Here is a 7379-nt window from a genome sequence, read left to right on the forward strand (position 1 = left end):
GAGGGAGAAGCAGACTCCCCGCTGAACAGAAGCCCCATTCAGGGCTCGATCCCAGAATCCTGGGATCATGACTTGAGCCAAAGGCAGCCGCTTAACTGACTGAGCCATCCAGGAACCCCCAAAATTGAAGGTTTTGATTAAAATCTCTACCTCATACTGTGACAGAAGGAATGAGAGCCACTTACAAATTGACTGGCTAATAAATATTATTGATATTCTATTAAAAATCTCTCAGAACTGGTAGATAAAAGTCTCTCAGAGGAACACAGGCCATTTCTCATGTTTCCTGTTTCCAAATTAATAGATAATTAAACATAAAGGGGCCCTGCATGTGTAACATCACTTTGTAATTTGCTGTGTCCTGCTAGTTTTTAGTTAGGGATAACACATACATACACAAAAGAGTGAGGGAAAAAGGAAGCCACCAGGATGTAGCAAATTTTTTAAAAAGCCTCAGTTCATAAAGGAGGACACAGGCTTGATGATCCTAGTTCCACATAAAGCAAGGAAGACATCAAGAGTGATTTTTCTATCAGCAAAAAAGTAAAAGAGCCTATACTTCTATGCCTTTTACGTATTCCATTTTGTAATAATTGGTAGAGGAAAGAAAGAGAACTTGGACCTTTTTTTATTGGATAGTTTTTTTTTTTAATTTCTATTACTGAAGTTTAGTTGACATACAATATTATATGAGTTTCAGGTGTACAGCATGGGGTTTTGAAATTTCTATACATTACACAACGCACAGGAGGGTAAGTGTAGCTACCATCTGTCACCATATAACGTTATAATGTTTTTGACTATGTTCCCTATGCAGTGCTTTCCATCTCTGTGTACCTCTTAATCCCCTTCACCTATTTCACCCAGCTTCCCACCTGCCTCCCCTCCGGCAACCTCCAGCTTGTTCTCTGTATTCATGAGTCTGTTTCTGGGTTTTGTTCATTCATTTGCCTTTAGATTCCACATGTCGGTGAAATCATATTGTGTTTGTTCTTCTCCGTCTGACTTGTTCTACTTAGCATAATACCCCCAGGTCCATCCATGTTGTCATGAATGACAAGATAAAAGTTTTTAATCTTATAAAATGATTTGTCCTCTTTTGGTAAGTGGATGGAAGGACCTAAATTAAGGAAAGTGCACCCTCTGCTGGCTATTTAGTAGAATTTTAAAAGACAACAGCACAGTGGCTCTCTTCTCCCTGTTGGACAGACCGCAGCATCTTCTGGTGCAGAGCCAGCCCCGACCCCGAGACCCGACGGTGAGGGTGGGAGTAAACAGATTTGGCTGTATTGGGCACCTGGTCACCAGGGCTGCTTTTAACTGTGGCAACGTGAATATTGTTGCCATCAATGAGCGCTTCGTAGACCTCAACTGCATGGTCTGCATGTTCCGGTATGATTCCACCCACAGCAAATTCCCTGCACAGTCAAGGCTGAGAACAGGAAACTTGTCATCAATGGAAAGCCCATCTCCATCTCCCAGGACTTAGACGCCACCAACATCAAATGGGGCGATGCCTGTGCTGAGTATGTTGTGGAGTCCATTGGGGTCTTCACCACCATGGAGAAGGCTGGGGCTCACTTGAAGGGTAGAGCCAACAGGATCATCATCTCTGCTCTTCCTGCTCATGCCCCCATGTTTGTGATGGGCGTGAACCATGAGAAATATGGTTCTCCCTCAAGATGGTCAGCAGTGCCTCCTGCACCACCAACTGCTTGGCCCCTCTGGCCAAGGTCATTCGTAACAACTTCAGCATAATGGAGGGACCTATGACCACAGTCCATGCCATCACTGCCACCAGAAGCTTCCTGTCTAGGAAGCTGTGGCATGATGGCCAAGGGGCTGCCCAGAACATCATCTCTTGTTCTACTGGCTGTAGGCAAGGTCATCCCTGAGCTGAATGGAAAAATCACTGCGATGGACTTCCGGGTCCCCACCCCCAACATGTCAGTCATGGGTCTGATCTGCCTCCTAGAGAAAGCTGTCAAATACAATGATATCAAGAAGCTGGTGAAGCAGGCATCAGAAGGCCCTCTCAAGGCCATGCTAGGCCACACTGAGGACCAGGTTGTCTCCTGTGACCTTAATAGTGACGGTCACTTTTCCACCTTCAAGGCTGGGGCTGCCATTGCTCTCAATGACCATTTTGTCAAGCTCATTTCCTGGTATGACAATGAATTTGGCTACAGCAACCAGGTGGTGGACCTTATGGTCCACATGGCCTCCAAAGAGTAACCAGCCGCAGCAAGAGCAAGAAGAGAGAGGCCCTCAGCTGCTGTGGAGTCCTTGTCCCAACTCATCCCCCATCACACTGAGAATCTCCCAACACCCACAGTTTCCATCCCAGACCCCCTGAAGAAAGGGAGGGGCTTGGGGAGCCCTACGTTGTCAAGTATGATCACTAAAGTATACTGTACCCAACCCCCCCCAAAAAAATTGCCACAGTGAACGAGTCTGTAACAATAATGAAGAATGCATAAGTGAACAAATGAATTACATGTTACATTACTACTTTTTCAGTTTTTACCATGGATTCAATAATGATGAAAATAAAGGCAAGAAAACAGGTTTGATAATGAGAAACTAGGATTAGGTCATGCCAACCCTTTCTTCTTTTCTTCTGTCCTGCCNNCTTTCCCTCCTTCCTTCTTTCCTTTCATTTTTTTCTTTCTTTCACTCTTTGAACCCCTCAGACACATCTTTTGTATAAATCCTATGTAAAGACGGAGGCATAAGGTCAAATTCAACTTAGAGATGCATGCTGCTTATTTCTATACAATGTCTTCATGAGGTTAATACGTCATTTATATTCCAAAGCCCAACTTCACAGACAAGATCAAGACACAGTAAGACCACAAACATTTACCAGCTACAAACTTAATAGAGTCAAGTGCATAATGGTAAGCAGCCCTCAACTTAGGAAGGGCTTATCCTCCCAAAGGCAGCTTATTCGCTGGTCATTTAGAAGTGGAAATCTTTTTCTCATTTGTTCCAGGGCAAGTTTGCAAAAATACAAATACACATTACACTAATAATACCATGATTTCCACCTCATCAAACAGTAATATAACAGTATCTTTATGGGAAAAGACAAATATAAGGCTCAACTTGGTATCTCAGGAGCCCACCCTCCTTTTCTCAAGCAGTATGAGCAGCCTTCCCGGTTTCTGGAATTAGAGATGAAAGTTACCTCTGAGAGACTCGTAGCACATAGCCCAGCACCGGTAGCTTGTTAGCTTTCTATGTTTCCGAAAGGAAGCTAACTCACTGAGACAATCACACCCAAGATTTCCAAACTAGAGAACAAAAGAAATGAAGGCAATTTCTTATCTTCGTGAGGTCAGAGAAAGCAGAACCACAAAAGGTAGACTGTCTTGCCTTCTTCAACATACACACACACACACACACACGCTTTTCCTTGTGTCGCCAAAATTCATCCATAAATTGGTCAATTGTAGTCTAAGACCTGTAATGATAATAATAACTGGGTTTCAGTAGCCTCAAGAAATATAGCATTAGTACTAAGGAATATATTTCCTATTAGCATTTTTATTATTTGCAGCGTAATTTATTTTAAAACCAATTTAATTCCGTTTAACCTATCAAATAAAGCTAGCACGGTTAAATTAAACTTTACAGGGTCTGAAATAACTTAAGGAGAGCTTTAGAGAAGGAGATTGGAAGAACCCAGAAATTATATTTATTCCTCACACATAATTCAAAACACGAAGAAAACGTAGTGCAAGGCTGCAAACTTGCGTACTCTTGGTCAAATACAGATCACATATCTTAAAATAAGCAAATGCAGGAAAATGCAACAAAGGTGATAGCATTTATTAGTTGCTGTTTCTTATGCTTATATTTAAACTTCTTAATCAAGAATATTTAGAACAGCCCACATTGTCTATTTAAGCTTCACTTCACATAAACTAATGAAAAAAATAAAAGCATTATCTTGATCAGAGTTATTAGGACATAAGTGAAATATTTTCACAGCTCTGCTCTCTCCTGAGGGCACAGTCTTGAAATTCAGCACTTTGGAGAAATATGACTATTATTTAATAGTGGTTCATAAAAAAGTGCAGAGTGGTTCAATAAAGAAGCTCTTAACCCACTCAATTAACTGAGTAGATTAAAACAGAACCAGAATTCCCCTCTTGGGCATCTAAGTTTTGTTTTCACTGTAACCCTTACATGAGTCCAGGTTTGATGTAAAGAGATCTATTAATCCATGTCATAGCATGGTGGTTAAGAAAATGGGTTTTGGAATTAAGCCTGGATGAATCCTTCGTGTGCCTCCGGAGTCGTGTGGCATAAGACAGATTTCTTAACTTCTCAGTGGTTCGGCTTCCTGCTCTGGAAACTGGAGTTCTTCATCTATTGAATACCTACCATGTGTCAAGCACTGTTCTGAGAGTTGGCAACATAATAATGAAGAACATGTATTGTCCAAATGCTCGGGAAGTTGACATTCAAATGGGCGGAGATAGAGAGCTTTTAAAATTTTTAAATTGACATGAACATTTTCAGGCAGTATTAGGTGTTAGGATGAAAATAAAGCAGAGTGATATGAAAGGAGTATGAGGAGGGCTCTGGACAGAGCTGTCAAGCTAAGCTTCTCTGGGAGGTGAGACTTCATCGGGGACCTGAATGACAAGGGGGAGCCGTCCGTGCCCAGGTCTAGAAGAGCTGTCCAGACACAGGGAGCCCGCTGGTGGAGAAGCTCCAAGGAGGCAACGAGCTTGGTGTGTTTCAAGAACAAAGCGAGGCAGGGCAAGTGGGAAAGAAGCAGGACGTGAGGTAGAAAGAGGTGGCATCACACTGAGCCTTAGGGGCCCTGGTATAGGGTCCGGTTTTTTTCAGTCCACTGGGAAGTCATCAGAGGATTTTCATCTGGGTGGTTTTAAAGATTAAATGAGATATGCTCCGTGAAGGGCTCCACACAGCAAACGCGTGGTGCCTAGTGTACATTCAACGGGAAGTATTGTCATCGTCATGGCTACGCCAACTACTCTGACATACAATACTGCAAATGAGGCCCCAAATCTTCATTCATCTAAATGTCAGGGGCACCTGGGTGGCTCAGTCAGTTGGGCGTCCAACTTGATTTGGGCTGGGTCGTGATCTCAGGGTCATGGGATGGAGCCCTTCGTCGGGCTCCATGCTCAGCACAGCGTCTGCTTGTCCCTCTCCCTCTGCTCCTCCCCCGATCGCACTCTTTTTTGCACCCCCTCTCTCTGTCTCTCGCAAATAAATTAACAAATAAAATCTTAAAAAAAGAAAAAGACAAGTCAGAGTCAAGCTAGTGTAAGATTACTTGAGAACAGGGCCTGAGCAGAGGCTAGGAGTCAATTACCAAGCACCATAAAGACAAATTCTCATTATTGTGGGCCCTCTTTTACTGTGATGTCTTTCTCATTATGATTATCATCAGTTAAACTGAAGTTGAATCTTAGGCCAGCACTGTTCACCAGCCTTGACTTCCGCCATCTGGAGTGAAATGACAATGTGCCTGTGGCAAAATCAATCTGAAGGAGCAAGACTTAATGCCCTGGTCCCCATGAAACGCCATGAACATTCCTTAATTTCTCCCAGAGCATCGTCAGGCAAGTGGACTTTCTATTTCCCAGGCTTGGTGAGAATCCTTCCACCGGTTTCCCAGAGCTGGTGGGGAGCAAACACTTACTGGGATGGGAATATGGAGAAGTCCATTTTGAGTTGGAACTCACATGGGTGCGCCAAAGATTTTTTTTTTTCCTGGCCACACTTGACCATCTGTGCTTTCTCTTTCTGTGAGAACACCATATAAAGCCATCCTTACTACGTGGATCATTTCGTTTACTAAATCATGGTTTATTTTTTCCTCAGGATATCACATGCTATTTTGGAGAAGGTTTTCAAAAGGTCTTAAGTGACTTGGCTTGAAATTGGTTTTGTATTAAGGGAAAGAACTGGTGTCCCAGAGTTTCAATCAGCACTTCAACAAACAGGCGACTGACCTCCCGCAGATTGCCCAGAGGTTGCCAACAGTAATAGTTGGCTATGGGACTTCCAGGGCTCATTTCTTTCTGCTGCTTTTCTACATTTTTCCTACCCTATTTTTAATGAAAACAGGACTATGGTTGAGGGTCTTACAGGAAGGGGTTGGGAGGGGGCTGGCATACAGCAAGGTCTGTTACCACCTCACATCTAACTCCTGAAGGTACAATGATGTGAACTGCTTGGTCTCTTTGTCTGGAAATGATTGTTTTTAAAGAATTTGTTTATTTATTTGAGAGAGACAGAGAGAGAGCACAAGTGGAGAGAGGGCGAAGTAGATTCCCCACCAAGAGGAGACCCTGACACAGGGCTCAAACCCAGGACCCTGAGGTCATGACCTGAGCCAAAGGCAGACACTTAATCGACTGCGCCACCCAGGGGCCCCTCTTTGCATGGAAATAATTAACTACCTGAGTTGTCCTTCACAGGAGTGGTAGAGAATTACTGTTCTACATCAAAGCTATCACAACATTGCTTCCAACAACACACTAACTTTGTAATTAGCATTCAATACTGTTCAATATAGTCACATTTCACTCATATACAATATGGGGGGAATGAGGTTTTCTCCGTAAATGAATTTTCCAGAAAAGTGAAGCTTCCCCCATCAAGAATCAAAAGATGTTGTTTTGTCATTTTTGATGAAATTTAAATGTATTTTACATGTTCAACAACCACTTAAATCAGATGCAAGAATCATTTGTTTTGTCTTTTCCCAGCCAATGATCACTTGAAGAGTCACTCACTGCTGCACATCATTGCTTCACCAAATAGCCCCACTTTGGCTGCTGTAGCTTCAAGCCTCCTTGAAGAATGTCAGGCCCTTGTCTGTCTGGCTATTACCTGTCACTCCTTACTGTTATCAGTAGGTCTGTTAGCCTGTGCATTCTCACACCTGTTCTCATTTGCCATGTGTGAGAAACTAGACTACAGTATAAAGCTTATGGGAATGAGGGGCATTTTTTGACAATAATTTTCAGTCCAAAAGGCCCCAGGTAATGGCCTAAGAGTCATTTTGTACCTCAAATGAGAAGAAAGTGGTGGGCTTGAGAAGGCAGTTTATTTGCTAACATGTTTTCCTTTTTCCTTTGTAATTTTTTGGCAAAGCTTAAGAGTCATCTTGAGATAAGTGACTGTGTAGTATTGCATTTTCTAAACATATCCTTTCCCTGTATCTCTCATTTATGCATAAATTATCTTATTCATCTCAGAAAGTTAATTTGTAAGTGTTGTTAGTCTGTATTTGCCTAAGTTATCAAAAATCCCTGCATGATGATGTAGAGGGATGAAAACATCTTTAGGAAGGGGACTTTTGGTAGCCATTATCCTTCTTCTTGATC

The 7379-nt window shown here is 42.5% G+C and overlaps 1 pseudogene; it reads left to right on the forward strand.

Annotated features, from left to right (window-relative positions):
- The first annotated feature begins 1264 nt into the window (after positions 1-1264).
- Positions 1265-2268, forward strand: LOC121100474 (annotated as a pseudogene).
- The last annotated feature ends 5111 nt before the right edge of the window (positions 2269-7379 follow it).

The sequence above is a fragment of the Ursus maritimus genome, unplaced genomic scaffold, assembly GCF_017311325.1.
Source record: "Ursus maritimus isolate PB19 unplaced genomic scaffold, ASM1731132v1 scaffold_4, whole genome shotgun sequence".
In the NCBI taxonomy this organism is placed as follows: Eukaryota; Metazoa; Chordata; class Mammalia; order Carnivora; family Ursidae; genus Ursus; species Ursus maritimus.